The 23,623-nt window shown below is 41.3% G+C and overlaps 1 protein-coding gene and 1 pseudogene across 1 annotated transcript in view; both read right to left on the bottom strand.

The window, feature by feature from the left end:
* Positions 1 to 22,366, bottom strand: part of MAP3K13 (mitogen-activated protein kinase kinase kinase 13) — a gene marked incomplete in the record, with an annotated part of 209,405 nt that extends 187,039 nt beyond the window's left edge. The window contains 3 exon segments of the mRNA XM_014592515.2: positions 9,384 to 9,487; positions 20,413 to 20,539; positions 22,284 to 22,366.
* Positions 141 to 22,589, bottom strand: LOC102477386 (deoxynucleotidyltransferase terminal-interacting protein 2-like; annotated as a pseudogene).
* Between the last annotated feature and the right edge of the window lie 1,034 nt (positions 22,590 to 23,623).

Raw genomic sequence — 23,623 nt, 5'->3', positions numbered from 1 at the left:
CACCCCGCAGGGGAGATGGCCACGCCACAATCCCTTCTCCTCCGTTCTCCTCTTGGGATCCTGGGCACGCACACACACGCGCCTGTCTTGAGTTTTAAGCCACCAGGTCCGGGACACGAACCGTGGTTGACTACGTGGGAGTCCAGCGACATAGCCATTATGCTAACTGCTGGTCCCCCAAGTAAAAATTTTTATCAGAACTCAATCCAGGAGTTGTGTCAATTATAAACAATGCATTGTCATGTGACATATTTCCTGAGTGTCCACTTAAAGATTCCCTTTGGCTACTATCTTCAAGAAAACACAAAATGTCCTCTTCATCCTCACTGTGTTCAGATTGCTGGCTTACATCACTGCCGAAAACTAATAAAACAGAATCATCCTTATCCTAACATGTGTTGATCTCAGACTTGTATAGTGTGGTAGCACACTCATCATCTACATTCCCTTCGCTGTGGTCTTCGCTGACACCAATAATTGTGGAGTCATTATCATCATCACCACAATCACCAAACTTCGTCAAATCATTTTGTATAGTGCTCTTTCTCTCCTCATTCCATCTGTCCACTTCCACAACTGCAAACGTTTGAGCTAATGATTTCATTACAGCCTCACAGTTCAGATTTGAGGACTCTGATGTAGTTTTGCTGAATGCTAGTGCCCTGAAGCTCAGAAAGACACTTCAACTGAGAACTTTCATTAATTTCTTTCTCCTCATCTGTTACTCCATTGGCCTCTTCATCCAAATTCTGCTTTTTTATTTCTTAAAAGATGCCACATTGGTCTGTTTTTCTCTCTTACATTAAAACACTGATGTTTTTGCATTGCTGGTATTTTTTCCAAATTTCTGTGGGAGGAATCACTATTGGTATCACAAATTTCATTATTATAAAAATCTGACTTATTTATCTGAGAAAGAGATTTTGCTCGTAAATCAAAAGTCTCTCTGGTGTTTGAATCCTCTGAACTTACAGTTGTATCCGTGACATGCCTTTGATTTCTTGGTAAAATATTATCATCTTTCTTTTTGGTGTGTGCTTGTGATTTCCTCTGCATACTCCTCCTGGTTCTTCTCCTAGCTGCAATGGCAGAAAATGAACTGTCCGAGCATGAGGACTCAGCATTGGAAACAACTTCTGTGTATGATTCTTGGCTTGGTTCTGTTAGAGATTTAGCCTTACTCCTTCTGGTTATTGTAGTTATTCTTGGGGAAGGCACAATTCTAGAAATACCTGAAACATGAGATTCTGCTTCAGAGACAACTGCTTCAGTATGAGACTCATTTATTGGAAATATTTTCAGTCTTTTCCTAATTTTAGACATTGGGGTCCATGCAATTAAGATCTGCCTTCTCCTTGTTACTCTGAGAATGGGATCCTGGGGCTTAGACACAGAACAATTTCTTTTATTTTTTGAGAGATTTTCACTGTAGGGCGCGTGCGCTCGCCAGACAGACAGAGAGAGACATAGAGACAGAAAGCGAGAAATCAGCCCCCGGGGGGATGGTCACGCCGCAATCCCTTCTCCTCCATTCTCCTCTCGGGATCTTGGGCACACACGCACACATGCCCGGCGTGAGTTTTAAGCCACCGGGTCCGGGACACAAACCGCGGTCGACTACGTGGGAGTCCAGTGACATAGCCATTACGCTAACTGCTGGTTCCCAGACACAGAACAATTTGACTCCACTTCAGAGGTCTCTTCATTAGTACACGGTTCAGTCATCTCTGACAATGAGCCTTTCGTTCTTTCTGCTCTTCTTTCTGTTCTTCGGAGCTCTAGGGATTGAACTTTGTTTCCAGTTAGCAGCAGTTGGGTCATTAGACCCAGATTCCTTCTTGCTTTCTGGATGTGCTGGAATCCCTTTAGTAGTACTCTTCTGCTGGCAGCGTGTAGGCGACATGGTGTGCCTTGCAGCCTGAGAATGGGCGGACCTGGTGACCACCATCCTCGCGGTTGACGCTTCCAACTTCTCTAGTCTGCTTTTAATATTTTCAAAGGAGGTTTTGACTTCCTGTATTATAGCCTTCATCTCCAACAGCTCCATTTGATTCCTTTTTATGGTGTATATTTCCTCTTTGAGCTCTCGTAAGAACTTCCTCACCTCCTAGAACTCACTGGCATTTTTCTTCTGGTGTTCATTGTCTCTTTTCTCTTCCATCTCTTGTTAGCTTTACTCTAATTCTTTTTTTTTTTCCTTTTTCTTTTTTTGGAGAGGTTTTTGCTATAGGGTGCGTGTGCTTGCCAGACAGAGACAGAGAGATAGGAAGCGAGAAATCACCCCCCAGGGGGGATGGCCACACCGCAATCCCTTCTCCATTCTCCTCTCGGGATCTTGGGCACGCACGCACACATGCCCGGTGTGAGTTTAAGCTGCCGGGTCTGGGACGCGAACCACGGTCGATTACGTGGGAGTCCAGCGACATAGCCATTACGCTAACTGCTGGTCCCAGCTTTACTCTAAATTCTTTATCAGACATTTCCGTGAGTTCAATTGTACTGTCTGTGGATGAAGAGGAGATATTCTTTTCCCTTGGGGGAGAGGTATTTTCTTAGTTTTGCATATTTCTTGTGCCCCTGCAGTGATTTCTAGTCTTCTGATAGGTTGTTCGTTTCTTCCTAATTTTTAGAAGATCAATCTGAGCAATCAGAGGCACACAGGAGGATGTGGTCCGCAAACTCTTTGGTGTTGCGTTTTTCTCCCTTCATGTTGCAGATTCAGTGGGAGCTGAGGAATATGAGGACCCAAATAGTATTCGGATTTTGGCAACTTTTCACTTCGACCTGTCTAGACACTCAGTGCGTTGAGGATGAGCAGCAAAGTGATGAGGTAAAAGAAAAAGGATAAGAAAATAGAAAAAGAGAAGGAAAAAAGCAAACAAATTATTTATTTGGTAATTAAAAAAAAATTTAAAAATCACTAGATCTCAGCTCTCATTGAAGACTCAAGTCTTCTGGCCTGCCCTATCTGTTTACCTAGATGAGAGGGGGACAGGGGAGAGAATTATTACCAAGATAAAGGATTTCAGAGCCAAGGAAAAACTTTACCTTAAAAAAGTTTTTTTAAAGAAAAAATTTTTAAATGAAAAGACAGAGACAGAGAAAAAGAGATGAGAGACAGAAAGAAAAGGACAGAGAGGGCTCTAGGAGGGTGACTTCTCAGCAGAACATCTTCATTGCTCTCATACCTGAAATCACTAGATCTCAGCTCTCCTGGCAGACTCAGTCTTCTGGCCTGCCCTTTCTGTTTGCCAGGGAGCCTTCTCGGCAGAACATCGTCATTGCTCTTATTCCTGAATCTAGCGCACCCAGCATGTTTCCAAGCCTCTGAGTCAGGGACTCTATCGCAGGGTGTCCAGCTGCCCCAATCTCCACGCCACCTGCTGGCCCTTTGTTTAATTTTCTTTAGAAGACATTCCCAAAGGAATGATATTTGCAAGAAAAAGGTATATAATTGTTATTTTTGTTATGCATTTCTATATTTTTTCCCCAGAATTTTTCTAATGCAATGGTGCTCAATTTATAGTCTCTGGACCAGTGTATCAGTATTATCCAGGAACTTGCTAAAAATGTAAATTACGAGGTCCTACCTAGACTTTCTGAATCAGAAACTCTAAGGTATGGCTCAGCAATCTCTTGTTAAGACACACATACAGGCTCCACACACCCGGGTTTTGTTAAATAATCCGAGTGATTCTATGGGATCAAGCCACCCCAACCACTAGCCGCTGGCTGGTTCTATTTGTTTGTTTTTAATGTTTATGTTTTCCATGAGTGAGAGACACACAGACAGATACACAGCTCAACTGCAGGAAACAGGCAAATGCCCTCCCTTTGGCCTGTAGCTTAAGTGTATTAGTCTTCAGAGTACTAGGAGACCCAAGACAAAAAGCAAATCATCTCAACTGACAAACCACATCATCCTTACATGATTAAAAAAAAAAAAAAAAGAAAAACAAAACAACAACAACAACAACAAAAAAAACCCAAAAAACCCCACCCAACAAGCTAGGAATAAAAGACAAATACAACATATTAAAAGTCACACTTGAAAGGCACAAGGCTAACGTCATATGCTATGGTGAAAAACTGAAAACTCTGCCTTTAATACCAGGAACAAGGTCAATGAAAACCACGGTGATAATCGTCTCACACCTGTTAGGATGGCCACTAGTAAAAGGACAAAACAACAAGTGTTGGTGAGGATGTGGAGAAATCAGAACTCTTGTCATTGCTGGTGAGAGTGGAAGAGAATTTATGACTTTGTGGATTACCAGGATTCTTCTCATTATTAGGTTGGGAACAATGCTCTCTTCTGACTTTGTTCATTCTAAATGGAAACAAAACTTTCAGCATTTCCTGAAAGACTATTCCAAGGGTTAGGAATACATTTTATGAACATAAAAAGTTCTGGCTACACGTTTATAAAGCCGGTAATATGCATTATAGATTACCAAAAGGAATACAGGGCCAGCAGGTGGCATGTTAAGGTGCTGCACTCCCACATGACCAACCACTGTTTAAATCCCAGACCCAGTGGCTTGAAAGTCACGCAGAGGGCGTGCGTGCACATGCCAAAAATATCCAGAGAAGGGAGGAAAATGGATTGCAGTATGGCCATCCCGTCTGAGGAGTTATTTTTTGCTTCCCCTCTCAATGTCTCTCTCCAGAGAATGTGCACGTCCTATGGCAAAAAAACTAAAAAATAAATTGTTTTTTTTTTTAAAAGGAATGCAACATTTTCTAACTTATGTCATTGGAGAACCCTTTTGAATACAGTCTTTTTAAAATTGTGTCAAGTGAGGGAACCAGCAGTTAGCGTAATGGCTATGTCGCTGGACTCCCACGTAGTCGACCGCGGTTCACGTCTTGGACCCGATGGCTTAGAACTCACGCCGGGCGCGTGTGCGTGCGTGCCCAAGATCCCGAGAGGAGAATGGAGGAGAAGGGACTGCAGCGTGAGTGACCATCCCCCCTGGGGGGTGATTTCTCGCTTTCTGTCTCTATGTCTCTCTCTGTCTGTCTGGCGAGTGCATGCGCCCTATAGCGAAAATCTCTCCAAAAAAAAAAAAAATTGTGTCAAGTGAGAAACAGTTTGGGAAATAATGAGTTAAAAGCTTGGACACACTTGTCTCCACTGTATGGCAAAATTTGTGTCAGCAAAAAATTTAGGGGATATTTTCTTCCTGCCACTTCAACACTTTTACTGAAAATAAGACCTGCCTGCTTCTACCTCCCTTATACTAGGAGATATGATGACCTTCGCTTTATTTTTACTCTGATGGTTCTGTCTGTTCTCAAGTTTTCTCCTATTACTCATCAAATGCCAAATTGGAAAGATACTTTATTTCTTTAAAAAAAAGAATATAAAGTTCCATCAAATAAATAAAACATGTAAAGCAAAATGAACACATTTTAAATTACAGATGACTGCTGAGCAACATGGAGACTGAAGTGCCAACTCCACCACCCTCCAAGTGGTCAGCAATCTTCATGTAACATTATTTTCAAAAAAATTATTATTTTATTTAAATTTACTACCAGACAGGTATGTTCCCCAGAGAGAGAGAGGGAGAGAGGGAACCTGAGAGAGAGAGAGGAAGGGAGGGAAAAAGGAGAAACAAGAAAGCAAGCCGCCAGATCTGAGATTAGAACTGCAGTTGGTCATATTGGAGGCCACCACCTGCTGGTCCCTCTACACGTAACTTTTGACTCTCTCAAAATTCTAACAGGCTGTTGTTTACTGGAAATCTACTGATAAAAAAAAAAAAGAAAAACCAGTTGGTTAATACTTTTTAAAAAATATTTATTTAATTTTTATTTATTCATTCATTTGTTTTAATTTGATCAGAGAAAGACACAGAGAGAGTGATAGAGGGAATGTGAGAAAGTTGCCAGATCCAGGACTCAAACCATGGTCAGCCATATGAGAGTGTCCAGCACGTTAACCACCTGCTGATGCCCTGGTTAATACTTTTTAAAATTTACTATATGCTATATCCTTACAATACAGTAAACTAGAGAAAAGGTTATTTAAAAATCATAAGGAACAGAAGATACATTTACAGTAATGTATTTTCCAATATATTTATTGGAAAAGTTTATATGTAAGTAGACCTGCACAGTTCAAACCCATGTTGTTTAAGAATCAGCTATGTATTACCATAATGCTTTTGGTAAAATTACTTTCCCTTTAGGTGAGTGATCTATTTTAATGGTTCTGCAGTATTCTTATTGTGTCTCCTCATATCCTTTCTTTGAAATATGCAGAAAGAAACAGAACAGAAACATATACATAGTATATCCATCATTTCGCTAAAAGTCTACTCTTGATTTAGTTCTCCCCGAAACCCTGAAAAATGGGGCAGGAATGACTTCAAAAACTACTGTTTATCTAAAAGTCAGAAACAGAAAAGAGAGGGGATTAAGAGAGCCAGATTCCACATAGCTGACTGTGGTTGGATCCTGACCACAGGGACTTGAAAAACGGGGTGTGTGTGTGCGTGTGTGTGTGGGGGGGGGTGTCCCAAATCCCAACAGGATGAGGAAATGGAGAAAAGGGATTATAGTGTAACCACTCCCTGAAGTAAAGGTAGAATAAGAGTAAGCACGTTGCCAGTGGAGTACTACCGAGCCAAATATTCTCACCTGCTGCCTCTAAATACCAGTTCTGTTCAGTGAAGGACTACCGTTCACTGAAGGCCTGCACGCACCACTCCACCCCTGGCCTACGGGGATCATCATAATTCTGATCCAGTCTTAAATGGCAACAAAAGACAAAATAGAAATAGGAAGTATACATACCAGGAACAGACATGCACTATTTAACGCCCTGTTTAACTTCACTCACACACTAATACCAGTGATTCTGGTATATTAGTGAGAGATTTCTTGACATCTAATTCACCTACTTAACTTCTACTCTCCTCCCTAATTCAGTAGCTGACTGCAGTAGAACCTATTTCTAATTTGCCAATTATCTACCTCAAAAAGAAGGCAGGCAGAATCACTACTCTCGTACTCTCTCCTGATCTAAAAGAGAAACTGCAGTGACAGATAAGCTGGTTGGGATCTTTGTCTTTTGCATAATCTATGCAGTTTTTCCCTCTCCACCAATGCAAGAAGCCTGGCAGAAAAAAAATGAAACAGTTGTGTTCCACATTTTAAATCTTCTGATAACTATTCATGTTGTTACGACGGACAGCACTGCCAGGAGTCCCAATGCTGCTATCCACCACCAGTGTTCAGTCAGCCCCGGGTCATGGGCATGTGTGTGCCCAGAGTACTCAGGGAGTTATCTGGACTGGAACCCAAAACCTTCCCATGTGGGACTGCCTCTCAGAAGATAGCATTTTATCACAAGTATTATCAGATTCACTTTACAGATAATGAAATTAACATTCAAGGAGGTTAAGTGACTTTCCTGGTTACCATTTTCCTAGGCAAGCGTAGAACAAACACCATCTACTTTTTAAACTTTCTCTGTGCTACGAAATACAATAAAAATGTTCCAATTAAACCAAAAACCACACTGATAGTAACTGCTACGTCTGTTGTCACAGTGGGGGTATCAAGTAAGAACAAAGCTGAGTCTCCCAAGAATACAAATGCATAATAAGACATCAGTACTAAAATGACACTGAGAACAGTGACTGCAACTCACAGGGAAAATGCATTTATTTAGTGTCCAAGTACACTCTTATTGACACACACAGGTCTAAAACAATACTTGGTCTTACCATGTGGGATGCCCTGTAAAATATTCTGCTCTACATTTATCCACTAACAAAGAAAAATGCTGGTCACAACTTAGTAAATACACTTAACAAACCACAAACATGTTATAATCCACAACCTCTCTAGAGTATAGCAATGCTAATTTATAATTTCAGGAAAATCTATAGTATTCTTCCTCCTTAGGATTAGTCTGCAATTGGGGCAGGCAGGTGGCATGGACTCCCACATGGACGACTGTGGTTCAAGTTTCAGACCTGGTGGCTTGCTTTCTCACTTTCCCTCACTGTCCCCCTCTGGTCAAATTTAAAAATAATAATAATAGGGATCAACAGTTAGCATAATGGCTATGTCGCTGGACTCCCATGTAGTCGACCGTGGTTCAAGTCCCAAACCAAGTGGCTTAAACTCACGCCAGGTGCATGTGCATGCGTGCCCAAGATCCCAAGAGGAGAATGGAGGAGAAGGGATTTTGTTGTGGCCATCTCCCCTGGGGGGGTGATTTCTCGCTTTCTGTTTCTCTGTCTCTCTATGTCTTTCTGGAGAGCGCACACACCCTATAGCAAAAACCTCCCCAAAAAGAAAATAGTAGTAAATGAATAAAGTTAAATAATTAAAAAAGAATTAGTCTACAATAGTATCCTATGTACTCAGAGTAAAACAACATTTTTTAAGTTTGCTATAAGGTGTGTATGCTCACTGGAGAGAGACAGAGAAAGAGAGGGGTGATTTCTCACGTGAGAAATCACCTCTGGGGAGATGCCCATGCTGCAATCTCTTCTCCTCCATTGTCTTCTCCAGACTTTCGGCATGCACACACACACACACACACACACACACACACACATACACACGCTCCCCATGTGATTTTCAGGTCACTGGGTCTGGGACTCCCACTGTGTAGTGGGCCATGTGGGAGCCAGCTTCCTTAACCTCCAAATTTAGCAGGGCCTTGTTACCATGCACCCAGCCTGGACACGGCGCATGGTCTCAGTGTGCCTCAATCACCTACCTCCCAAGGCCCGAGAGCAGAGGAAATGACTCCCAACTAGGGAGCAGGACCCTGTGTGAGTTCTGTACATTTGATGTGTCTGTTTCACCTGCGTTATTCCATCTGATGCTCACAACAACCCAGTAAGACAGGCAGAGGAGTATTATCAGACTCACTTTACATGTTCAAGGAGGTTAAGTGACTTTCCTGGTTACCACTGACCTCGTAAGAGGCAAGGGTAGATACACACCGTCTACTTTTAGGCTGAGGGCTCCTTTCCCTAAACTACATAGCTTCTGAGAGCATAACCTTAAATATTTTAACCACTGCATCCTCATCTTACTGTTGACTCAACTCTTTGTAGGATACAACAAAAGAGCTATTTATAATTCTAAATTTACCATGCCAAATTTATGCTTCTCTACCAACAAAAACTTTTGGCCACAGAACATATATTTTTTGGAAAGCACTATTTCTTTGTCGTTAGTTTAAAGGAACATAAGCATTATGAAAGACCTTAAAGGCCAAGGAGGCTGAAGAGAAGTCAGAGGAAGGGATATAAAATAGAATGCATTGATGTATTGTACTAATGGATTTTGGTCTCCTTAAACTTGTACTTTTGTGAGAGGATTCAATGGAGATTTAATGCAGGTGAGACCTGAAGCTTCCGAAGAGGCGCTAAGTCTTGATGAGGTTATTCGAACTCAAATCTTGAATGCATAATGATGAGAGGCCATGGTCTTCAAAACTTGGTACTTGCTGCTTTAAAACAAAACAGAAACAAAAAACTCTACTAGCAAATGGAATAAAAATGCTTCAAGGGAGGTTAATGGATATCACTTTTTGGACAGTAATTAATCAGATCACTAGATACCATGCTGAAAGAACAGAGAATATCAAAAGGAAGAGAAAAATAGATCTCAGTGGACAGAATGGCTACATATGTTCATTGGCTTATCTTATGAATATTCTTCACTGCAAATTGCAACAGAATTTAAAGTTCTTAGAGAACCACTTTGGGGCTGTAGTTAGATAAACCGATTTAGGGACCAGCAGTTAGCGTAATGGCTATGTTGCTGGACTCCCATGTAGTTGACCGCGGTTCACGTCCTGGACCCGGTGGCTTAAAACTCACGCCGGGCGTGTGTGCATGCGTGACCAAGATCCCAAGAGGAGAATGGAGGGGAAGGGATTGAGGCGTGGCCATCCCCCCTGGGGGGTGATTTCTTGCTTTCTGTCTCTCTGTCTGTCTCTGTCTGTCTGGCAAGCGCACGCGCTCTGTAGCAAAAAACCTCTCAAAAAAAAAAAAAAAAAACAATTTAATGATAATTTATTTCATCTCTTTGATCAGTATCCATGATACCAGATTGTCTTTGAGAGCTTTTGACCTTTCAAAGCTGGCCAAAATGTTGTTAGAAGAGATAATAAAAATGACACTGATTTTGTGGGGTAAAGAAACTGAAGTGGACATACTATGGTTTGAAGATATCTAAACAGGGAGAAACTGTAACAAAGCACTGAAATGGGAAAATGTAGATCTCTTTGCAAGATCTGAATGAGAAACACACAGTAAAACTATTGTAGACGTGTGTGCCCCATGTAAAAGACAAGAGGTTACAGGGATCTGAAATTCCAGCTCACCAAATAATTACCAGTGACTACGTCCCTTGGTGAGTTCTAGCATCTGTTCCATACCATCTCCTTCTCTTTTTGGGGGGAGAGGATTTTTAATTTCATTGACTTAATTTTGTGCTCACTCTGTTTCTTTTTACTGTATGTGCTGTGATAAACCTGGTTTTTAAAAAAACTTTATTTCTAACAAGTGCAAGCAAGAAATAGACAAACAGTAACTCTAACAGGATCTTGACTACAACCATAGCCAGCCCCAGACCTCGGTCACCCATGTGCCTAGTGTACTCAAGGTCGCTAGGCGCAGACTCCAGCCTTCCTGTGTGGGTTGGCCTCACAGTGCATTGCACTTTTATCCCCTTTTTCCAAGAAACCTTTAAGCTTTGGAAAACTAATTACAAGAACAGCAGTGAATATTTAAGGAGTCTGTACTTTCTGCCAGGCACTACTCTGAGTATTTCACATAAATACATTCATTCAATTCAAATAACAACCCATGAATTGAATTAAACAATCAATATTGAAACACTATTTGAACTAATGAAACTACTACTACCCTCAATTTACAGGTGAAAAAATGGAGGCACAGCCTTTTGGCTGGAACCGCCATCTTCCAGTAATGAACCAAAATGACGCACACAAAGGGAAAGAGGAGAGGCATCCGATATATGCTCTCTAGGCCTTTTAGAAAACATGGAGTGGTTCCTTTGGCAACATATATGCGAATCTACAAGAAAGGTGATGCTGTAGACATCAAGGGAATGGGTACTGTTCAAAAAGGAATGCCCCACAAATGTTACCATGGCAAAACTGGCAGAGTCTACAGTGTCACCCAGCATGCTGTTGGCATTGCTGTGAACAAACAAGTTAAGGGCAAGATTCTTGTCAAGAGAATCAATGTGCGTATTGAGCATATTAAACATTTTAAGAGCAGAGATAGCTTCCTAAAACATGTGAAGAAAATGACCAGAAAAAGAAAGAAGCCAAAGTGAAAGGTACCTGGGTTCAACTAAAGTGCCAGCCTGCTCCACCCAGAGAAGCACACTGTGAGAACCAATGGAAAGGAGTCTGAGCTGCTGGAACCTACTCCCTATGAATTTGTGGCATGATGGGTGTTAAAAATAAACTAATCTGTGGTCCATAAAAAAACAAACAAACAAACAAACAAACAAAAAAACTGAGGCACAGAGAAATTTTAAAATTCAAGTAGTTACCTCACTAGTAAGCAGTGAAGCCACAATTTAGACAAAGGTATTCTGGCTCACAAACACCAAACTATAAGCACAAAACTACCAGGTTGTCAGGAAAATCATGACACATCTTTGCAGAGACAAATACAGAAAATACATCATGACTTTCCCAATGACCTACTAGTCTGAGTACAACAAAATGTACCAAGACTAGGCCTTTATTTAAATCAGCATTGTGCCTTGTCACTATCATTCTCTGCAACTTCTGATTAGAATGCATAATGATGAAATTCTCCAACAGTAGTAACATAAAACCAGTTTCAGTAGTCACTTCTTAGAAGGGACACCATGCAGGAATGTCAAAGCATTTAAAAATAAAGCATGCCACAAAAATATTAACAGTAGAAGAGTATAGGTAACTGTGTTTCTTTTGCTTTGGCATATTTTCTGTATCTTAATTTTTGTTAAGAGGGCATGGGTTACTCATATAATTTTTGTAAAAGGTTTTAAGCATACTGTCATTGTTATTAGTATTAATGCATATTAAATTTTCACTAAAATTAGTTGGTTCTTTCTCTACATAAAGAACAAAAAGGTTCAAAGAAGAGTAAGCTTTATGGTACTAATAGCTGTTATTTACTTAGCACCTAATAAAGGCAAACCTTTACATACATTACCTTTAACCTTCGGTACATTCCTACTCTACGGATGAAGATATTAAAGATGAGAATGAATAATAGGGAACCAGCAGTTAGTGTAATGGCTATGTCGCTGGATTTCCACGTAGTCGACCACGGTTCGCGTCCTCGACCCGGTGGCTTAAAACTCACGCTGGGCGCGTGTGCGTGCGTGCCCAAGATCCCGAGAGGAGAATGGAGGAGAAGGGATTGTAGCGTGACCATCCCCCCTGGGGGGTGATTTCTCGCTTTCTGTCTCTCTGTCTCTCTCTGTCTGTCTGGCGAGCGCACGCGCCCTATAGCAAAAATCTCTCCAAAAAAAAAAAGAAAGAAGAATGAATAATAAAACTTACTAGAATAGCTAGCAAAGCCCAAACTCAAATCAGAGTTCATGCCCTTTCACATACAAAGCAGCCTTACCAAATGCCAAAATATCTGTCCAACTGTCTTCTGTTACTAAATATACCGAATAGATCTTTCGAAATTCAGGTATTCTTCTCTGCCTTCAACCAAAAATACTTAACATATATTATTTACTTTCAGTCAAGGTTATCATTTTAAATATCCGTGAATACAGAGGTGCTTACATCTACCCGAATTTTGGGCCCAGACTGCAACAATTTTTAAATCAGTCTGCTTTATGACTTTTTCCCTTTTTTTCCTTGTCAATATGCTTGACCCATTATCAATTTGCTATCTAATAGCCCATGGAGTTATATACCAGTTAATTTTTTCTAAATAATGACTTATTTAATCTTATTATTTTTTAATTTGCTATAGAGCACCTACCCTCACTAGCAAGACACACACACACACACACACACACACACAGAGAGAGAGAGAGAGAGAGAGAGAGAGAGAAAGCTGCCGGGACTAGGACTCAAACCATGGTTGGCTGTGTGGAAGTCTAGCACCCCCAACCACCACACCACCTGCTGGCCCCTAGAAACCAGCTCATTAACCCTATCAGAACTGTGTTTGAAATGAAATCAGTGAGCCAGCTCTCACATGGCCCACCGAGGTTCAAATCCCAGACCCTGCAGCTTGAAAACACAAAGGGCACATGTGTGTGCATGCCCAGAATCCTGACAGGATGGAGAGATGGAAAAGGAATTGCCATGTGACCCACCCCACTGCGAGGTGTTTTCTCCCTTTCTCTCTTTGTCTCTCTCTAGTGAGAGCATGTGCCCTCTGGCAATTACAAAAATCATAATGAAGTAAAATGAAAGGAAATAAATTGTGTAAGAACCTGAGAAAAGCATTTAGGTTTTGTGTCTTATAATTTGGGTGTTCAGGTAATATTTTAATGTATGCCGTGGCTATGGGTCATTTGAGACTGATGGGTAAGTAGTCAGGGGGTAAATTAGCCATCAGGATTTAAATACAGGAATGATAGAAGTCCATCTGTAATAAATTACTGTATTATACTATGAACATAAGAAATTTAGAACTGAAAGGGGCCTTCAAAATAATCTAGTATACTCTTCCATATAATGAGAAATCCCCTCTACAATACTGCTAAAGTTGAAACTCTGAGTAAGCTACTCTAATAACCAGAAGTTCACTGCCTCTCAGTACATCTAGTTAACTAGTTAACTAACTTTTCCTGTTTAGAACTAACTTTGGCCTCAACAAAGAACAAGGATGCTTCCTATGAAGTTTCCCAAGTCCTTCCAAAGTTTTCTATTTTCTGAACGAAACAGTCCCCATCCCCTCAATGCAGATCGCAGCTGTCCTTTTATTATAAACACAAAATTGATTTAAAACAGTCTTCTTGGGCCAGCAGGTGGCACAGAGGTTGGGGCAGCTGGCCCACATGGCTGGCTGTGCGGTGCAGTTCTAAACGGTGGCTTGGGAAACACTCTACGCACATGTGCATGTGTGCCCAGAGTCCCGAGAGGATAACAGAGGAGAGGGGGCTGTGGCGTGGCCATCTCCTCTGGGGGGTGATTTCTCACTTTCTCTCTCTCACTGGCAAACACATATCTGTCTCTCTGGCAAGTGCAAGTACCCTACAGGGAAAAAAATGTTCACGGAGTTTGTTTAGTTTGTTTAAGACCATCTTGGTAAATCTTAGTTATACACAATGGGAAAGTTTGGAAAGGCTTATGGATTTGGCTCAATTCAAACTGAACATCAAGGCTGGCCGGTGGCATGGTGGTTAAGGCACATGACCAACAGTGGTTGGAGTCCTGGATCTGGCAGCTTGCTTTCTCACTTTTTCTCTCTCTCTCTCTTTCTTTCTCTTTCTGGTGAGTGTACATGCCCTGTAGTAAAATAAAAATAATAATAATAAATAAATCATTCTTTTAAAAAATTGTACAATAATTTTTTGAGTTCTTTCTTCTTTCTTTTCCTTCCCAAAACAGTATCACAAAACCACATCACCTGTTGGGAGGATGGCCACGCCATAGTCCCTTCTCTTCCACTCTCCTCTTAGGATTCTGGGCACATACGCACAGGCACGTGGTATGAGTTTCAAGCCACCAGGTCCGGGACTCGAACCACAATTGGCCATGTGGGAGTTTAGCAATGTAACCATTATGGCCATCTGCTTGTCCCCCCCAAATTCTTTAAGCCACTACCAAAATAATTAATTGGCCCACATCAGGTCCAGCTATAAGTCTAAAATGCTGACTTTCCCCCCCTCCTTATTGCATTATCTAGTTAACTCCCTATCTGGAACTTCTGGCTTTCCAGAAAATTCCACAATATATGTATTATATATATAATAGATAGAATATATCGTATTAGCCACCACCAGTACATGTATACTCACACACATACACAGGCATAACCCTCAATTCTATGTCCTGTACATATCATTTTCATGCTCACATTTACCTCCTTTCTATACATCATCTTTATCATATTCTAGCATCTTGTTTCAGGACAACGATCCACTCTTGGATTCGATTTACAGCTATCCATTCTCTTAGGCACAAGGAATCCCACTTTAGGTAACCTGTCCAATGAGCTTCCCCTTGTGATCAAAGTGACTAATCTCCAAAACCTTAAGAAGCATAGTGTCATTTAACAGAGATGACTAAATGCAAAATATTCTACAAAAGTATGGTATAAGACACTTGTTCTATTCCATTAATCTTGACTCAGCCCCTAGATGATTTTAATCAGAAATGTTATATGGGTATGTATCTTACACAGCCTGTTCTCAATTATGTTTCAAATGAAATCCCTCTATTTTATTTTAATCAGAGAGAGAGAGAGAAGGGCATACAGGTATTTCTGACAGTGTCTCACTGTGTCACTATCTTCCCGCACTAGCTTCCCAAGTAGCTAGGATTATGGGCATACATAGTAGCACACGGCATTTTCAGATTGGCCTGGGAATCAAATCCAGGCCTCCGGTGTGGCTTCCACCCTCTCAAGTGGTGCCATCTGTGCACTGATGCAATGCAGCTGGACCAAAACTCCCTCCATTAACGAAGATGATTATACATACGTAATTTTGAAGTTTTGTTGTTATATGGTGTGTTCACTTGCCAGAAAAGGGGAAAGGGAAGTGAGAACTCAACCTCTGGGGGGATGGCCACTCTGCAATCCCTTTCTCCTCCATTTTCCTCTCTGGATCTTGGGTGCACACACACATGCCCAGACCAACATGATTTTCAAGCTGCTGGATCCGGGACTCAAACTGTGCAGTTAGCAACGTGGGATCCAGCGCCTTAACTTCTACTCCACTTGATACCTCAAAAATTATTTTAGCTTTTTATTTCTTATATAATTCATTTACTTAACTATTACTATTATTATTCCAACTCTCCCACAATTAAAGCGTGGGAAGACAAAAATGACTACAGAATTAAGTCAACAAAAATTTTTACTGAGTCCCAAGGCAGATGATAATCAGCCAATTCAAAGTAATACAGACTGAAATTACTCTTATTTATCTTTCTAAATTCCCTTTCTAGTTTACTAATTTTAATAACACAGAGAACAAGCCATTTCTTAAAATGCCTTAAATCAGTTCTAAAAATAAATAACAAAATGAAATAATAACTGTAAGATTTGTTTAAAGAGTATAGAGTTCTCGAATAGTGATTCAGAAAAAAACTCCCAGGAACCAGCAGTTAGCGTAATAGCTATGTCTCTGGACTCCCCAGTAGTCGACTGCGGTTCATGTCCCGGACCTGGTGGCTTAAACTCACGCTGGGCACATGTGCATGCGTGCTCAAGATCCCGAGAGGAGAATGGAGGAGAAGGGATTGTGGCTTTGCCATCCCGCCTGGGGGGCGGGGGGGGATTTCTTGCTTTCTGTCTCTCTGTCTCTCTCTGTCTGTCTGGCGAGCGCACATGCCCTATAGTGAAAAAACCTCTCCAAAAAAAAAAAAGAAAGAAACTCCCAAACATACAGCTGACAGATTTTTGAAAAGGGTACCAGTCAATCCAGAGGGAAAAGGAAAACCTCTTTAGCAAATGGTGCTGAAAAAACTGAGTATCGACCTGCAGAAAGATGAATCTGAACCCCTACCTCTCACCATTAACAAAAATCAACTCAAAGTGGATTAAAGATCTAAACCTAAGACTTCAAACCATAAAACTACTGGTGGAAAACACAGGGGAAACTCTGGGAGACACTAGGGATAGACAAAGACTTCTTGAATAAGACTCCCAAAGCACAGTCAATAATCCCAAAAAACAGACAAGTGGGATTACATCAGATTAAAGTTTCTGCATAGCAAAAGACACTGTAATTAGTGTGAATTGATAGCCCTCAGAATGGGAAAATATTTTTTAAACTATGCATTAGACAAGAGACTGATACCCAGAATACACAGGAAACTCAAGCAGCTTTCCCCAAAAAAAAGATAGTCAACCCTATTAAAAGATGGGAGAAGGAGTTGAAAAACCACTCTCTAAGGAAGACATACAAATAGCCAAAAGGCATATGAAAAAATGCTCAACACCGCTCATTATAAGGGAGATGGAAATACCACCATGAGATACCACCTAATTCTAGTCAGGATGACTAAGATTAAAAAAACAAAAAATGGTAAGTGCTGACAGAAAATGTGGTGAAAAGAGAACTTTCCCACACTGCTGGTGGGAATGTAAATTGGTCCAGCCACTATGTAGAACAATATGGAGGTTCCTCAAAAATCTACAAATAGAACTTCCATATGATCCAGCAATCCCACTCCTTGGTATCTACCCAAAGGACAGAAGAATCCTTAGTTGGAAAAGTGCTTGCACATCAATGTTTTCTGTGGCATTATTCACAATTGCTAAGATATAGACCCAACCCAAATGCCCACAAACAGATGAATGGATTGAAAAAGTGTGGCACATACACTCTATGGAATACTACTCACCCATTAAAAAAAAAAAAAAAAAAACAAGAGACAACATCCCGGCTTTTGACAGAAAATGGCTGAATAGGGAAGATTTACTGCTGAGTGCAGCAAGCCAGGCTATGAAGGAGAGACATGACTCTGAATGACTAGAGGATATAGAAACATACAAAATGGTTATAAATACCATTTATACCAGAGGAGAGGTGAAGGAAAAGAGCCTGAGAAAGGACATTAAGGAGAAAAATAGAGAGGCAAGGCATTTATGGGACAAAGAAATGGGTTCTTATCTGATGAAGATAACGTGTACAGTATTCCCAACTGGACTGCTGAGAAATGTATACATGTTGGAATATGCACTTTGCAAGCTAAGTGACATATGTAACTGAATGTATAAAAGAAATTGAAATAAAAAATACATTAAAAAAAGAAGAATAGTGATTCAAATTAAAGAAAGTCCATCCCATAAAGTAATATTGAGAAGCTCAAAAGACCTTGCCAATGCAATGTAAAACTTACTTGTAAACGAAGGCAACAATAACCGTATCACCAGGTCAGGTCAGCACTACCCTTTATACTGTAGTGGGTACTGATTTCTGCGGTACTAACCCCTTTATACTGTAGTGGGTACTGATTTCTGCGGTGCTAACCCCTTTATACTGTAGTGGGTACTGATTTCTGCAGTACTAAGCACTTAGTATTTCTAAGTTCTTATTAATGATAACAATATAATGCCAACGTTTAAAACCTACTATAATATCCTTTCAGTTCTGAAAAAATTCCCTTGTGGAACCCCACTCCTTCTAAATATTACCAATAATTACAAGGCCAAAAGTTATAAGGAATAGTAGTAGGCTCCCATAATTATTAAATGACTCTAAAGCCTTATTGTTTCTTAGTATTATGAAAATTAAAACATGCTCATAGTAATAAATTTAATCCACCAGAATGAGTATACAGAAAAAAATCTGAGTTGTCTTCCTACTCTAAACTTCTAGTCCCACTCCCTGGGGACACCTGTCAACAGTTCCTTTTACAGGGTGAAGAACTTTTGTGCATATGCACACAATTGCTTTCTATTTTAATTTTTCAATGTTAACTTTATTTTTTCATAAGCTGTAATTTTAGATTTGCATGTGATCGCTGTACATCTTTGTGGGTTTTTCAAGTCATGCATTAGTGTATGCCTTTTTTTTCCCCCTTTTTTTTTGAGAGGTTTTCGCTACAGGGCATGTGTGCTCACCAGAAAGACAAACAGAGAGAGAGACAAAAAACGAGAAATCATTCCCCCCAGGAGGGATGGCCACACTGCAATCCCTTCCCCTCTATTCTCTCGGGATCTTGGGCATGCACACACATGTGTCTGATTTGAGTCCAAGCCACCGGGTCTAGGACTTGAACTGTAGTCGACTACATGAAGTCCAGCGACATAGCCATTACGCCAACTGCTGGTCCCAGTGTTTGCCTTTTAATAATACAAATGGAAACCATGCATGTAGCTGGATATTGTTTTTCTCAGTTAGTAATAATCCTGAAGGTTTTGAACCATAGCTCTAGCTCTGGAATTATTCATTCTTTCTAAGAGCTGAACTGTAGAAAGGTACTTATTAAACCAGGACTCTGGCAAGGCACACTTGGGTTATTTCTAGTTTGGTTTTCATTTCAAACAATGTGGTAACAAAGATCCTTGTCTGCAAATGTACGTGGGCAAGTGCTAACATATCTGAAAGGGGAATTCCTAGAAGTACTCCTGCTGTTGGAATTAAACAAATTCTAAACAAAAAGCAGCATATCCACAAAGGAGACCAGAAAAAACTACGCTTAGTGCTTAGTGATTAAAAGGTGCAAATATCATCACAAGTTAGAAGTTAAGGTTTTAAAAATAAACAAACTGATGAATTAGGAGAGGTAAACACAAGAAAGAAACTTTATTCCCTGAGACAGAAAGATAAAAAGCCTGGAAAGTAAATCACCTACGAGATTGAAAAGAAAAAGGAATTTAAAATAGCAGAAACAGGGCCCAGCAGATGGCATAATGGTGACGTCACTGGACTCCCACATAGTCGACTGTGGCTCAAGTCCCAGACCCAGCAGCTTGAAACTCACACTAAACACATGTGCCATGTGTGTCCAAAATGCTAGGAGGAGAATGGAAGAGAAAGGATTGCAGTGTGGCCATCCCCTCTGGGAGGCGATTTCTCACTTTCTGTCTCTCTGGTAAGCCCACGAGCAAAAATCTCTTAAAAATCTCTTAAAAAAAATAAAAAAGGAAGAAAGAAAAAAGAGCAGAAATAAAGCAGGACAAAGACAAATAATACTTTTTGGTTTCTTTCTTAAAACTAAGATACAAACTAAAATGAACCAATCAATTTGAGGAGTCCTCAAAAAAGTCACAGAAAATGCATATTAGGAGAAAACTATGCATGCATTTCAAAATGTTTTGCACCAAAACATACTTTAATCCTATTTTCCTATTTCAACTTTTTGAAGTGCCTTTGTACACACAGGCAAATGTGAATCTGAGATGATTCCGAGTATCCACAGGTTGATGTATTGCTACCACGGCTCAAAATAAAGTCTTGCAAGGAGATAGCACCCCCCCCCCCAAAAAAAAAAAGGAAAGAAAAGAAAAAGAAAAGAAAAGCAGTGGCCTTCTAGAAACAATAAATATAGATTGTCAATCTTTTTAACTTCTGATCAACTTCACGGGGAAATAGTACCAATTGCTTCACATGTACAAAGCAAACCTCTCCTACAAGAGTCATGATTAAAACACAGAGATTCAGGTCTACATTTTCCAATGACAATCCTACAATTTCCTAGGCCAAAGCCAGGGCTGTTCTATTATCTCGCCTAACATGAAACAGTCAACAACTTACCTCTCCCAAAGTGCTAGGATTTGAATGCCACAATACAAATTGATTCATGTTTTTGTCCGTTAACGGTCCGTGGGTTTCTTTAAACGAAGTCCATGTTAGAGTCCAAAGATATCAGTGTTCTGCAAAACTGAAAACGTCGAGAAGGTCAATGCACATACCACTAGGATACCAATTCATTATGGATAACAGACATTTAGATGTGCAAAATTTAGTGGACACAGCCCTGAACAGCAAATCGAAGTAGCAAAATTGAGACCTTATTCTGAAGGTAATAATAGTAACATCATATTTTATATGTATTCTAAATGTGGCACCATAGCATAGGCATACTAAGATGGGGATGATCTTGATACTAACGCTTTCCAGAAATTAGAAAAACAAGATGTAAGGGTAGGGAAACTTTTTAAAATTCAGATACTGCAATCATGTATTCACATATCTACATTTAGAGTTTTCAATTCACCCTAAGAATTTAAGATATTTAAATCTAAACATGGTTACTATTTTCTTATTTGCAAAACATACACACACCAATAAAAACAACCAATATGACATAAATCAAGCTTTCCTTCCTCACTATTCTGGACCCTCATAAAAATCACTATCTCATTAACTAGCCCATGCACATCGCCTCACTCCTGCATCTAGTGATTCATGCCCAGTTCTCATTACACAGCCTGATGTGTCATCTGCTCTCGGTTCCATTTGACAGCTGAAAACAGTCTGGTTACAGTACTTGGTTTTTATATATATGCTCACATTCATCACATTTAAAACACTTAAAGAAAAACTTTTTGCAAAGAAAACAATCGAATCTTCAGGGATATGTTCTTCTGGGGGCCTCCTTACCATTTGGGAGTAGTTAATCTTCCGTGTACACATCAGGTGAAACGATTTTTACAAATTACTAGTTTCATTTTTGTTATGAAATAATTCTCTTCTACATGTCAAATGTAAGTAGTATCCCAACACAAGAAAGGAAACATTCAGGAAAAGGAAAGTAAGTTTGTATTACTGAGAAGAAAGCACTTAAAGCGTCAATTAGAAGCTCGGTGCTACAATGGCAGCTTATCATAGAACGACCAGCCCCTCCCTGGTATTACATACCGCTGGAAGTTCTTCCCAGAAAAGTAAAAGACTGAAAGAAGTCCAATTCATCGCCTTATCCTCTTCACTCACACAAGAGTATTAAGACACACTTGTGAATGTCAACAGTAAACAAACGGAACAGAACGAAAAACCTCAACCATGTCCCGGATCTCTTCTGCAACGGTATCCTTCTAAACCACTCAGAGTAAACTAGAGTCCCTTCTACATTCAGAGGGAGGGATACTGAGATTTGAGAGAAGGTCCTGGCTAAATCAGGGTTTTTGTCTTTTTTTCTTTTTCTTTTTTTCCTTTCCTTTCATTCATTCATTCAACCAGTCAGCCAGTCATTCGCCGGCATCTAAAGAACGCTTAATAGTGGCGAGTTACTGTCCTCCGGATTAGGAGTCGGAGAGATGAGGTCCCGTCTCTGTCTAGCGGAACGGGTCGGCGTAGATGGGAAATGAACCCCAGGTCAGCTCAGCGCAGTGTCCCCACCTCGAGGGCCAATGCTCCGAGCCTGTGACCCTCAGCCAGGGCCGATTCCTACAAGACTCAGCCTATCTTTATTTCCTCGACGACCTCGGCTCCGACCCCTTGCCCAAGAGATGCCCGTATCCCTAACCAGGGTCTCAAGTCAAGGAGCTTTACCCCCAACCACCACCTTCCGCGAGGGCCAGCTCCCTCCGCCCGACCTAGCGCCGCAGCGCCCGGAGCACCTGCCCCGGTTCCCACCCCCGGCCCAGGGCAGGTGCAGCCCGCTGCAGGTGCGGCCCGCAGCTTACCTGCGCGGAATCCAAGGCTCCCAGCGGACCGCAGGCGCGACGCCCCGCCCACCGCGACGCCCTCCGCCACCAGGTACTGCCTCCTGACGTCATTTCCGGCGCGTCACGTATGGCCGGAAGCCCACCCGACCGCGTGCAGCGAAGTGCCCCCGCCACTCGTTGACGTCACTTCCCACCTATTTTCTGGCTTCTCGGCGGTCAGAACGCTCCCTCAGGCTTGCTTGTCTGCTTCCATCCCGCCTTCTTGCGGACCTTGTGTGATCTAGCCCGCGGAAGTTACTTTGTGTTTCCAGACTTCTTTGCCATCTTCCGCAGCTTCCCTTCTGCGGCCGGTCCTTGTGTACCGAGAACTCAGCGCTGTGCTGCAAACTCGCCCGCCTCCTTGAGAGGCGGTTCTTGTGGTCCTGATCTCTGTGGCCTGTGAACTGCTTGGCAGTCTGGTTCCAATACAGAGTCTCTCACGTCTGAAGGAGCTACCTACGCACGTTAGTTAACCTCACTATGCCATCTCAGGTGTGAAACAAGTAATGTGAGTACCTGGAACACAGGTACTGTAGTGTGTGTGCCGTTCCAGATAACAGTGGAACACACTGGCATGTGGAAAGCACCCAGTGAGAGTTAACTGTTACTTTTCGCCCTATTGCGTTCTCTTGTTCCCTGTTGAAACATTTAAACGGTGAGGAAGGCTGGAATCGATCTTCCTTGTAATTCTCAGTTTTTAATTAAGTAATCAATTGATGCTTGGTACCTTCCCTTTGAGTGCTGTGAGCTCCTACTTGAAAACACTGCTTAGTTATTGTGCTAGATACTGGGGAAATATAAAACTAGCCCCCCTCTCAAGACCACAGAGATACTCAGTGCAATGATCATGGAAGAGACCAGCTGGGCAGAGGATTTGTTCAAGCACGTCAGGGAATGGGTGGGCAGCAGTGGTGTGGTGTTAAGATGCTGGATTCTTACATGGTCCACGACCATTAGAGTCTTGACCTTGTGGCTTGAAATTCACACCAGGTGCACATGCGTGGGTGCCCCAGATCTCAGGAGTAGAAGGGATTCTAGCATGGCCATCCCCCTTGGGGGTGATTTCTCACTTTCCATCTCATTGTCTCTCTGTCTCTCTCCCAGCACATGTGCCCTATAGCAAAAACCTGACGGAAGGAAGTCCCAGTGATAGGACTGAAAGGAACTGTAGAGGTAATCATTTAGTCAACCCCTTGCTGTTACAGGTAAGAAAAACTGGTTCCAGAGAAGCAACTAAGTCACACGATTAGTAGAAGTGCTAGGGCCAGAAATGGAATCTCAAAATATTCCTATCACATTTTCCAAAGTCTGCTGCTTAA

This window comes from Tupaia chinensis, unplaced genomic scaffold (assembly GCF_000334495.1).
Source record: "Tupaia chinensis unplaced genomic scaffold, TupChi_1.0 Scaffold000708_1, whole genome shotgun sequence".
Classification (NCBI taxonomy): domain Eukaryota; kingdom Metazoa; phylum Chordata; class Mammalia; order Scandentia; family Tupaiidae; genus Tupaia; species Tupaia belangeri.
This window is presented reverse-complemented; position numbering and strand designations above follow the sequence as displayed.